The sequence below is a fragment of the Triplophysa rosa genome, linkage group LG21 (genome assembly GCF_024868665.1).
Source record: "Triplophysa rosa linkage group LG21, Trosa_1v2, whole genome shotgun sequence".
NCBI classification, from domain to species: Eukaryota; Metazoa; Chordata; class Actinopteri; order Cypriniformes; family Nemacheilidae; genus Triplophysa; species Triplophysa rosa.
In genome coordinates, this window is record NC_079910.1 from 12276106 (window position 1) to 12289190 (window position 13085).

The following is a 13085-nucleotide window of genomic DNA, read 5'->3' on the forward strand; positions in this document are numbered from 1 at the left end:
AAGACTCAAAAACACTAGTGTCTAGTTTTAGTAGTTTACTGTAGTAAATACTAAAGTACACTAGATCATTTTTCACGCGGGAACTCATTCAAATGTGGGACAAATTTCATTGATACAGCAGTCTTTATAAAGGGAAATATTAGGCTTACTTTAAATGCAGAACTAAAACGGCCAGTAGGTGGCGTCAATTTTCCACTGAGTTAGTGAATCATTTAACCAACTCGTTCAACTCGCTAATTTGAATCATTATCTGGTCCGAGTCATTCAAAACACACATTCATTTAGGAGATAAACACCGCAAAAAGGCAGATGTAAGTGTTCAAATGAATATTAATGCGCATATGCAACATTACCTACGGTACTACGATACTACCGTTTCTTCAATAGAGAGGCATCGCGGGTATTTTGAAGCTTTAGCATCGCGATGCTACCGTAGCACCGGTACACCGTGCAACCCTACTTTGTTGCTTTTGATAAACTCAACCAGCGAGCGTGCAGCGCGCTGCAACAAACTCACCGGTGACTTCTGATTGGCCATTACGCTCGTGCGCTGTTTCTGATTGGTTGGAACACTTAACGCTACGAACAAAACACTGTAAAGAGTTCTGATACGCCATGATTAGATTATGAACGTAATGCTGTCGTCGAGTTTAACGAGCGGATGGTGACTGACAGGATGACTGAATGTCAGTGACACAACAAAAACTTATTTCCCTGATATTATTATGCATATAAAAGTTCTACAATAAAAAAGACAGGACATTCATTTGATTGCTGCTACTGGGACTCTTTCCCGAGGGAAACACAAACGTTTGTCATCGTGGATTATGCGATGAGCTTTCATTTTTATATTCAAGGCACAGTGTGAAGTGATGATTAAAACAAACAATATGATGTTTACTTGAAAATGCAGAAAGGTTTGTGTGAGGGTCTGCTTCAGTTTTAGATGAGCAAACTGTGGTGACGTCATACGCCAAACACACCACAAGGGGTCACTGGTGTATTTTCAGTAGGGTGACTGCCGCTTTTCACCCGCTAACTTGCTCTTTAGCTCTTAATACTGATGTGTTTGAATATTAATTTAAATTAAAGGCGCCACGCATGGGAAAGAGAAGAATGTTTTGTACCGTAAATATTTTAGAGTATTCATTTAATTTTAATTACTTACTGCACGTATTTCACAAGCCATTGAAAGAATGTTTCTCTTTGCTATCAAACTTCTGTTTAGCAATGCTAAGTACTGGTTACGACATCATTTATTAAGGACAGAAACTGTCAGTGTAGTTAGAGAGAAGTGCATATTCTCGTTAAGTTCTCAGATGGTTTTGGTGAGTTTTTTTGTGCATTGTAATATCTCTTCTTGTCATTTGCCACTGTTTGGCGTTTGGCTGTTTGCCTGTTGTGGTATGAATGCTTGTGATGGCCAGAAGCGGTCCTTTGAAATGCTAAGTGAAATAATTATGGTAAGCGAACAGGAATGCCCACAGAGGGCTAAAGGTCTGGGGTGCTTGGTGCGATAAATTAAATTGTCAGGCCTTTTGTCAAACCCTTCAACTGTGAGGCATGAATCATACCCCTAACTGTTGTGAAACTTCCCATGGAAACCACAGTATTAGGGAATATTCGGAATGGAGGAATTACATAATGGCTGCGTTGTTTCCTCAATGCTCAAAGCTTAGGTGAGTCATGTGAAAGTCGCTATCAAATGCTGCATCTTGTTTTAGATAGGTTAACATTAAAAAGTAAGGTGGTAGAAAGCAGTGTGTTTACAGTGGGGTATTGGATATAGAGCTCATATAGATTTGAGAAAGCTGACAAAATATATACTTTACATCCCGGACACAAGCTCACCTTCAGTCTTCAGAGAGCATTCGGCCTTTGCTGTCATTTTTTCGAGTAAAGACGTTTGGGAAGGCGGATCTCATGCCAAATACACACATCATAATGTTGTTCCAATGCATTCAAATGATATATCAAATATTGATACAGTTGCTGACAACTGGAGGTCTTTGGAAGGAATGTTTTATTGATTTTGTCTGCTATTTGCAAATAACATTGATACATAAAAACGATGCCTTGAAGGGAGATCTTCAAAGAAAACATACAAAACTATCTGGATATAGCTATGGTATTAAATGGTAACAAATGGGAACTCATGAACTGGCTCAAGTTGAACTCTGCGTCTACTATTTTCTCGCAGCCGAAGTGCTGTGTTTTGAGCTCCAGTGTCTCCGTGTTTATGACGAACTTCTATTTATTGAGGTAAGCATGAAACACCTCGGTCAAGGCAGTGTTTCGCTCTGACAACTGCTTGCCTTATAAAGTGAAGCGCCAGGTTTTCATCCAGATTACCTTTCTTTTGCTCTTACAGGGATGAGGATCCTCCAATACAACAATTAAACCTTCTTGCTCTTCGAACCAGTGCTGCAGCTGAAGGACGTGCTGGCATGTCCATGCAGATCATAGATGAAATCGAATGGAACTGAAAGTGTAAATACATTAGATACTAACTGTACATAAACCCGGGTAACACTGTTGTAAACAAATCATTTAAAGGATAAAATGCAAATGACTTAAAGTAAAAGTGAAAAGATAAATTCAGCTTAAAGATGCCATTTAAGAATTTAAGGTATTACTATTCATGATACAAACATGCCATGATGAGTAGAAGTGAGATGCGAGACATCCCATTTTAGGATCACAGGTGTGCATGTATGAGCGAGCGAGCGTGTTTACAGTGCATTTGCAGTGACGGAATTTGAACACGGGCATGTGACCTTATCAGCATTCAGTGGTCTTCTACATAGCACTGACATTTACAAGTAATTGGCTGTGTAGAGCACAAAAGACCTTGTTGACCTAAGAAATCTTTTACTTTTGTGTCCTCAGGGAGGCTAGTGAGAAACAGAGGGACTCTTGTACCAGAGAAACACCAGCATCTAAAGAGATGAAACTAACAGGCTGCTTATCATTTACTACCAGTCTGTAATTGGGAATCTTAAGCATCATTTATTTCAATTTACCCTTGTCATTTTTTCATAAAAACCTTTCACTTTTTTATCACTCCAATTGTTTCATCGCATATGGACAGTTGCATTGCCAAGTGATAATCCAAGATTATTGATATTATACGCACTGTCATGGCTTTAACCGATTTGCAGCCTCAATCTACATTATTATGCACTTGTGGTAAAAAACGATGGCTTCTTATCAGGTCCAGACAAAGTCATAACAATTTATGGACAGATTCAGAAGGAAAGTGAATGGGATGGACTTAAAAATGTCTGAATGTGTTAAACTCCACTAAGTATGCTACACTTTTAGTTATAATCGATTGAGCAGAACTGTGAATGTCCGCTGTTCGATTTCATCTGTGTTGCCCTGCTTCTCACATATCACAATACCCTTCTTTATGACGACCAAAACTGGAGCTGAGGACGGTGCATATGGATGTTCATTTCAGTTCCAATAATCCATTCAGCAGACTCTTAACAAACGTTCCAAATATACCAGAGACTGATAAATAATTGAGCGCTATCTTTGAATAATTCAGCGCACATGTTAAAGTCTGGTCACTGGGAAGGTTTTGGCAAGTGGATGTAAGGGAGACAAATGTTCAAATAGACGAGCAGAGAGCCTCGGTTTGTCCTCTCATTTACATTTAGTCATTTAGCAGACGCTTTTATCCAAAGCGACTCACAGAGAGTTCAGGGAGCAATAAGCGGTATGTCATACATAATCTCTCATCAGGGGAGAGATTTGATGCGACACCTTTCGGCCTTCCATTCAGTAATAGATTACATTTGCATAAAATATCTAAAAGAGTAATTGCTTGCGGTGTAAACAACGGAAAACCCGTTGGAACCAGTCAGAAACACTTTGCCTGTTTAAAGACACTGAGCAATTTTCCCTCCTATATTTTGCTGGCGTGATGGTCTTCTTTTCTTCGACTGGGGACTCCAAACTTGCTGGGGATTCGCTGTGTCTGATGTGTCACTGCAATGATTCCAGGAAAGAACTCGCCGTGAGCCTCTTGGGGGTGAGGGTGAAGGAAGTCGTCTAGGAGTTAGCCTACTTTTCATCCCAGTTAGAATAGCATAGCGGTCATCACTCAGTCTGCTAAGAATAGCGACAGATGACAGCGGCTCTGGTCGTGCTGGGCTTTAGTCAATGCACAGGGGCACTGAAATACATAATAGAGTTGGTACAAGAAATTCAGCTAAAATAAGATAAACGAATGGCCAAATTATACAACACGTGTATGAAGGTATGCAGACACCTTGCATGAGGTCAGTCACATTCATTGCAGACAGAAGTAGAGATAGAACTGTATAGGAATGCAATCTCAACTGACAAAGAATGGGCTTAGATGGCTTGTATTGAAGGATTTTATCATATTATTTTATAATTACATTATTAAAGTTTAGCAATGTGAGAGAGACAAGACAGCATAGAGAAAATGTGTGTCGAGAAAATCATGTAAAAACATGACTGTCTTGAACAAAAGCCTGATATCAACCAAGGTTATATAGTTTACTAAAACTATTAAAACATCTTAATTGAAATCAAATAAAATGTTGGCCTAAATATTATTTGACAAACTTAAATAAAAACTTCAAACAGAAGTTACTTAGAAATAAACTTAAAAGTTAAGGCACTAAAATTATTTTAAAAATTAAAAAAACAAAAAATTAAATGAAATAAATTAAACATACGTTGCAACATAATAAATAAACAAATAAATAATAAAATGATAAAAGCACACAACAAAAAAAGCTAAAAGTTAAACTAAAAGTTACATGAAAAAATAAATATATATATTTTATAATTCGAAACATTAAAAAACTGAAAACATAACTATAATAACTTCTAATAACTAATCTATTCCATTAAACTACCTTGCAACTGAATGCTGAGATTTCCCAGCATCAGTGCCATTTTTTTCTACATATTAGAAAACCTCATCAGAAAGGTAGAAAATATAAACATTAAGCATTGTTTACATTCATTGTATTACTTTGGAATTTGATTGTTTTTAACCGTCCACATACTTTCTAAGCATTTTTACATTTCAAAGAACACTTTTGAACAATCTTATATGAATGGACAATACAGCCTGTATTTACATGATTTCAAATGCCAGTGCAATACAAATGTGCATGTTTTTCCCTGTCACATAACGTCTTATCTAGCCGTGTCAGAGCTTTTGTACCATGAAAGAAGTCAGATTTGATATTGTCAGATCCGGTAGATGTAGTTTGTTTCATTTCCTCCGCTGTCTTGATTGTAGTACCCCACAGCCTAATGATAAAGACCCCGGCATGACTTTTCTATCTTGATCACTTCCACTGCATTGTGAACCATGTACAAATTTTAGATGGAAGTGTTAGATTGTATCACCAAGATTATCTTCATTAGTGATTAAATGTGACTCCGCAGTCAAATGTATAATTCATGTTGACAATGTCTCTGAGTGTCACTAAATTAACAATCATGCAGGTAATTAAAAAATTGTCACATTGTTTCAAATATTAATTTTTTAAGCCTTTAGCTTGTTCTGATTCTGTTTCACGTTGTTCTTGTCAGAGTTTAATAGCTTTAGAGGAGAAATGTGACTGCAAAACAGCAGATCAATATAAAGCATTTATGACGAATGTCAGAGGTCTTTGTGAAGCATCAGCGCTTGCGATGACTGATCTCAGCGCTTTCACCCACAGATAGTGTTAACATGTCTGTTTTTTTTTTTTCTTTCCTTTCATAAGAAACCCTTTGTAAAAATGTGCACAATTTCACTGTGACAATATAGTTATTAGGTGGATCATAAGTAAATCATAAAATCACAAGAGTTTCATTCTTTCATTCATTCTTTCAGCTTTCATTCAGTTGCAATATCTCTACCAAGGATAAAACTGCATGCTTGTGTAACTGTATCCTTAAATATTTTGAAACCATATGCTTAATGCTTTTACTATTTATGTTATATTGCATCTTATCGCATTATATCTGGTGCGCGTTTATTTGATTTTTGGTGTGAAAAAAACATTAAACCCGCAAACTGCAGGATCTCTATGGAGGTCTGGAGGCTTAGAACTGAGGAGATTAATAGGAGGTTTGCTGGTCTTTCAGTACAAAAAATAAGAAAGTAATACTATAACAATTCAAGACTGGTTGTTTAAAGTGATAGTTCACCCAAAATGAAAATTCTGTCATCATTTACTCACCCTCTTGTCATTTCAAACCTGTATGACCTTCTTTCTTCCACAGTATACAAAAGAAATATTTTGAAGAATGTTAGTAACTGGCCCAAATTCACTTGCATCGGTTTTGTGCCCATAAAATAGAAGTGAACAGGGGCCAGTGCTTAAATATTTAAAACTTTCTTTAAAATATCTTCTTTTGTGTTTTGCGGTTTGAAAATTACAAGAGGGTGAGTAAATGATGACAGAATTTTCATTTTTGGGTCACTTTAAGTCCCCTTTTGTGAACACTATCCACACCACGTTTCCCTACCATCCTAGTGTCAGATCCCTGTGTGATTAAAATATATCCGTCTATTCTCACTTTCTGTTCTCTTCTTGTTACTTTTCACACCACATGGATCATTTTCTAACAGGAAACATTTCTCGTGTCTACTTATGGAAGACTTTTATCAGGACATCTGGGCCAGAACTTTCTTGCCAACTGATGCACTTGGTTTAATCTTTCCGCACCAGAAAAGAGAAGAAGCTTTTGCATAGAAATGTTTTATTGCTAAACAAAATATGAATAAATCAAAAGCGAGAAGAGCGCCTTATAAAGAACTGGGTAATTACCTTCAAATGACTTCTTATTATGTGCCTGAATAGAATAGTAAGGTACATTTAATCTGGTCTAAACAGACTGTCTTGAAAGCAGCAGCATGAGAAAGTCATTTAAATGAAGAAAAGCCTCAGTTCATTTGGGCTGAGAGCCTCACGTTTTCTCATTTGGCGATATGAAGGCAAGTCAGAGACTTCATCTCTTTACGCTGATCTTGAACTAGTGGTTTAGTGCATAATTTTCCAACCGTCTTAGTTAGAAACTAAATGATGCCGTATTATCAGTCCATCCTCATTATATCTTCTGTTTGCCAAGAAGTCCTACATTCCATTATGATATAAAAAATCTAGTTTTTGCGTGTAAAAGTCATTGTAATGAAAGAAAACAAGAAAAAAGATATACAGGACTGTGATGGAATGGGAATTGATCTTACGTACAGTGTTACTGTAAGCCAGGTCAGAAAATAACAATAGTTTAGAGGTAAAATTATTTTAGAGGTAAACACATTTTTAATGAAAGTTATAAAAGACAGACGAACAAGACAGGTTTCAATACTGACTCCAGATGTGCGCTCAAGCAGCACTCCATTTGCCGTCCTATGGTTATCAGAACCTTGTAAAATGATATAAGGTGTGATAAGTAAGGGATAATGTACAGGCAGCCGGTTGTTATCGCAGAAATAAAATATGACTGTACATTATCCCGCTTATTACACGGCTACTTGCCATGAGAAAAAAACTGGACATGAAATGTGAATTTGAAATTTTTTATTAGCTCATTTTTACCGAATGCAGACCTCCCGCGAATAAAAGCTGTTTACTTTCGGTTTTAAGGTGAGAAACGACGTTCAACTGTCATGAACATTCAATTTGGTTTAATTATTTGTAAATATAATGTCATATATGTGATTAAAAGACATATTTATATTTAATTTTGTGTAATATTAAACTGTACCTGTCAAAATGATTTGCAGCATCTGGGTTACAGGGTGTAGTTTTGAGCTGGTGTTATTTGAAAGTAACAACCCTTGGAATGTCGCGACTGGCCAATCAGAATCAAGCATTCCAGAGCGCCGTGTAATAATATCTAAGAATCCCCTTCGGTGACCATTAGAGATGATCCGTATGCCTCTTTATCTCCTTGACTGTTGGGAGTCTTCGGCCTAATAAACATTAGTTTCGCTCACAGTAAGGAGACCAGAATGTTCACAGGCCTGCTAGCTCATTTACTGTGCTAAAATATATTATCTCTTGACTTCACACTGCCCCCAAAGGCATTTTTGGACTAGTGATCGATAGCGAGGAAAGTGGAAAAGGCTCGCGAGGCCTGAAGAATGCATAAACAAACTCTTCTACAATTAACCGCTTGGAGCAAAAGTACCAGACCTCTTATAAAGTGTGAGCGAGCAACTTCTGCATCTGTATTGGAAAACGGCAAAATGGTCATCAAGATCATCTTAAATTATGGATGCTTTTTAATAGTTCGCCCAAAAATATAATTTCTGTCAGAATGTATTCATCCTCATGGTGTTCACAACCTGTATCTGTTTCTTCACAAAAGAAGATATTTTGAGAAATGTCTCAGTTGTTACGTAAGTGTTCATGCAATGGAAGTGAATGGGGTTCCGTATTGTTTGGTTACCAACATTCTTCAAAGTATCTTGTTTTGTGTTCTGTAGAAGAAAAAGTCATACAGGTTTGAAATGACATGAGGGTGAATAAATGATAAATGAGACACATATGCTGCGTTCCAATCTGCATACTAGCTGTCCTTAATAGTATTCGAAAGTAGAATTAGTATGTGTCATGCCCTGTCTTGGTTGGTTTGTTATTTTCTATTATTTTTGTTATTTTGGGCTCCACGTGCTCCTTATCACACGTGTGCCTCATTTCCCCGTTACTCTGCTCTCACCTGATTCCGTTTTACTTTAACCTGTTACCTGGCACAGCCCTTTTTTAGCCTACACATGAAAATGTAATTACTTGTATAATATATTAGGTAAACGTTACCCAATTTAATTTAGTTTTTTTATAGCTTATAAATTTAGGTGCTCTTTACTCAAAAATATGGGGTAGAATATACACCTTTAAAGTGAGTGTAAATTGTTACCTCAATTTTTTGAGTAGATTCTATAGGTTGTTTTTTACAGTGCTGATTTGGAACAACTGGCAGAATGTTTATTTTGGGGTGAACTGTTCCTTTAAAAGTTGTATAGTTTGCACTGTTTATAAGAAAATTATATTTTGGCCAATTTATGTTCCGTGTTTGATGCGGGGTTCAAATTCTAAGCAAAGTCTAAGCCTTTTTCCATTCAACTCCTGTTTTCTTTTTTCTCTGTCCCATTCTTATTTACTCATATTTCCAGGTTTAAAATGGCATTTCTGATTAAACCCTCACCGCCCAATTCTAGCATTCAAAATGCTAGAAAAAAAGTACCTTTTTCAAAAATCTCTTTCTTCCCTGAATTATTCTATTTTTGATGACGTTGTGTCTATGTGTATGGGGTGTACAGAGGTAAACAGAAAGAGCGATACAGAGAAATAATGAGAGTGTCAGAACAGTGGCAGTAAGCAAGTATCCTCATATTTGTTCTGCTTGTGTCTCGATGATAAATTTCATCTTTATCATTGAGACACGAGTATTTCTGCTGTTCTGTACGAGAACAATTGCTCCCTTTGTTGTAGTGGATATTTTGTAATTCATATTCACATAAAACTACAGATACAAGATGCTGACAAGAAGTCCATCTAAGCTTTGAGAAATCAGCAAGTAATGATCTGCCTGCAGACCTCTCCTCTAACACTCAACTTTTCAGCTTCATGCCTTCATCTTTCACACACCTACTTTCATTTGAGCTGCTCTCTTTTTTGAAATTGAAATTCTGTCATCATTTATACTCGCATTCTTGTCTTTTCAAACCTGTATGACTTTCTTTCTTCTGCAGAACACAAAAGAAGATATTTTGAAAAAGTTCCGAACAGCATTGGCCCCCATTCACTTCTATTAGAAAACCAAAGTGAATGGGGGCCAGTTAACAACATTCTTTTAAATATCTTCTTTTGTGTTCTGTGGAAGAACGAAAGTCATACAGGTTTGAAATGACAAGAGGGTGAGTAAATGATGAATTTTCATTTTTGGGTGAAATATTACTTTAAGAAATGTTTTAATTCTTTGCTTTACAGTGCACAACAGGTACAGTACCCAAGGTAAATTCATATTATTTTACTATATATACAGTAGAGTTAGAATCTATTGTATCTTTCCAGGTCACTTTGTAAAGTTAAACAATAGAGGTACAGTTTTGGTGTCAAGGGTCCTTCACATTTGGGGGCATTTTCATCCCAAGATATGCAAAGCCTGGCAGAGCCCATCCATAAAAAAAAACATATACAACCAATGTACTGTTTTCAATGACTTTCCTTCAGATCTATAGATTCCCTTACAACTTGATATGAAGATAAAATATACTGAAACATAACTGTGTTTAATATGTTTGAACTTGTCTTTTTAAAGTAAAATCTGCACTTCTCTTTTTAATTTAAACTTGACTAGTAGTACAGTATACATCCTTACAGTAAAAAGGTAAAGACTGAACAGATTTAACACTACAGTACAGTCCATTCATTCGGGTTGGAAATTTAAAACTTTTACATTTAAGTTCTTGGCAAATACTTTTGACTGAATTTCCTCTTGTAAGGTTGCAGCATTCTGAATGAACTTTTGGGTTGCAATAGGGGAAGACTCTTTTTTCACACTAGCGTTTTCAAGTGTTTTCCAAAAGCTTCTCCACACTAAAACACCTGAAAGCACTATTTACTGTACAAAAGAAAACTGTAAGACACTTCAACATGCATCATTTCTGTCAGGTGTTATTTTCACTTCTTTGAAATATAACTGCAATGTCAAAGACACCGACAATGTGGTGGAGTTGTTCCTGCAGGTACACATTGCAAAAGTGTGTGATAAAGGTTTAGTGAGTAAATAATGAAAAGGTATTGAATGACATGAGTGTGAGTAAATAATGATAACAGTTTATATTTTGGGTAAAATGTTTCTTTAAAGCCCTAAATGCACCTTCCAGCTGCTTTGCTTCTTATACAGATCTCAACAGATGGTGTTGGAGACTTTTTTGGAGGTACTGTAATCATTGTAGGTCAGATTCAGCACATTATTACAGGTTACGGGTGTGAAGAATGTGGTTTATTGTCGTAAAATCTGGAATTTAAAGTTTAAGCAAACAAGAATGCAATAATTCAACTTTCAGGCGACTGAGAGGAAAAATGTGAACGTCAAAACAAACAATTGCCAATGAAAACCAGGTGCAAAATGATTCGGAAAACATACTGTATATGGCCCCATATCACTTATCACTATTAAGATCAATATGCTCTTCCTGTCTGTTTCTCTCCCTTTCCTTTCTTTTCTCTAGAGAACTAAAGACTCTTTTGTGTGAATTCCAGTGAAGATGTCATTGATGTGAACTGATATATCTCTACATTCTTTCATCTAAATAATAACTCTCTGCCATTAATAATCTTCCTGAGATTCTCACCAGATAAAATAGGACAAAAATAGAGAAGAAAGAATAGTGCAATGTATGCAGATGGACATGTAAAATCTCAATATAGAGGCAGTTACTCCATATCAATCAATCCTGACCCATCTCTCTCTCTCTCTCACGCACGCACGCACGCACGCAAATTTAACACTCATAGAAGAGAATTAATCTCTAACCTGTTAAAGAAGGTTGAATCACCAGTGAACAATTTGAGGCTTTAGGTACATGCAATGCCTGTTTAAATTTGTAAAACAATAATTAATCCTGACAACTATTAAATACTATGAATAATATAAAGTTTTTTTAAGATAAAAGAAAAAGATAAAGCAGCATTTTTTTTTTTGTTCAGAATATGTCAGAAGTGATCATGACACCAAATACATTTTGGAGTCTCCAGGTGGCCCTTTGGTGTCTCCAAGTGGCCTTTTGTCAATCCTACATTGATATTTTGTTCAAACATTTGCTGATAACTCTCACTATGAAAATTCACTTTAATTAAGTAACATTTTCCACCTAAGTAGAAGTGACCGAGATTTTGTCTGTAGGCAAGACTACATTCAACCAAACGACTTTGGATATCTCATGTTTAGGCTACTGCTTAAACGGTGATGTACATATTGGGTTAAATATAGATATGTTCTGTAAGTGACTTTTTCATTGTTCATCATTAAACTACAGAAAGTAGAGAATAATTCATGGTTAAAGTCTTTAATGAATGCTTAGGGCCTCTCTTCCTGCTAGGTCAGTGTTACTGTGAAAAGGGACTTAATATCATTGTTCGAAAAACAGCTGTTAGCACACACTCTACCCTTGAGGAGTTTGTGTATGTGTGATTGTATTGTTTCAGGAAAGTGAGAAAGGGTGGAAAATCACGAAACAGACGTAATGTCATGTTTTAATTAAGTTCTATTATAGTACATGCCTGTCATCTTTGATAATCTATAGGACTATATCGGATGTCCTGTCTCATGACTCCAGAAGTGTTTGAGAGCTTTCTGTTCCTGTGGAACTCCTTGAGAGTGCTGAAGCTGATTTCTGCTGGCAAAACTACAAACGTACTCGATTGCTTACGTAACCTCGGTTCCCTGAGATATGGGAACCAAGTACTGCGTAGCAGGACGCTATGGGGAAAACTCCTTTTTCTCCGATGACTGAAGCTTTTTCCAATAACGCTGTGAAACTGCACGGCCATTGGTTTGTGAAAAGTAAAAATTTAAACCAATGGCAGCGAAGCTGCACGACCTATGCCAATGGAGCCTGCCAAAGGGGGCGGGGCTTATAGCTATATAAGCAGACACATCTCCGCAGTGTCCTCAGGTTACGACGACCCTGCAGCTTGTAAGCACGGCCATGAATGCAGTACTCGTTCCCTTATCTCAACCTAGTGTAAGTCCTTAAGCAGAGAGGACCCGAGCCTGTAAGGCCGGGACATCCAGACTATAGAATCTGGTAAATGTGGACGGCGAAGCCCAACAGGCCGCCGCACAAATCTCCGCTATAGACGCACCGCTAGACCAAGCCCAGGACGAGGCGATACCTCTAGTAGAGTGGGCTCTAACTCCCGTAGGGCATTGAAGGCCCAAGGAAGAATATGCTAGCGAGATAGCCTCAACTATCCATTTAGAAAGTCTCTGCTTCGTGACTGGGTACCCCTTGGTGCGGTCACTGAAGCAGACAAAGAGCTGTTCCGAGCGCCTGAAGGGGGTGGAACGCTCGATGTAAACCATCA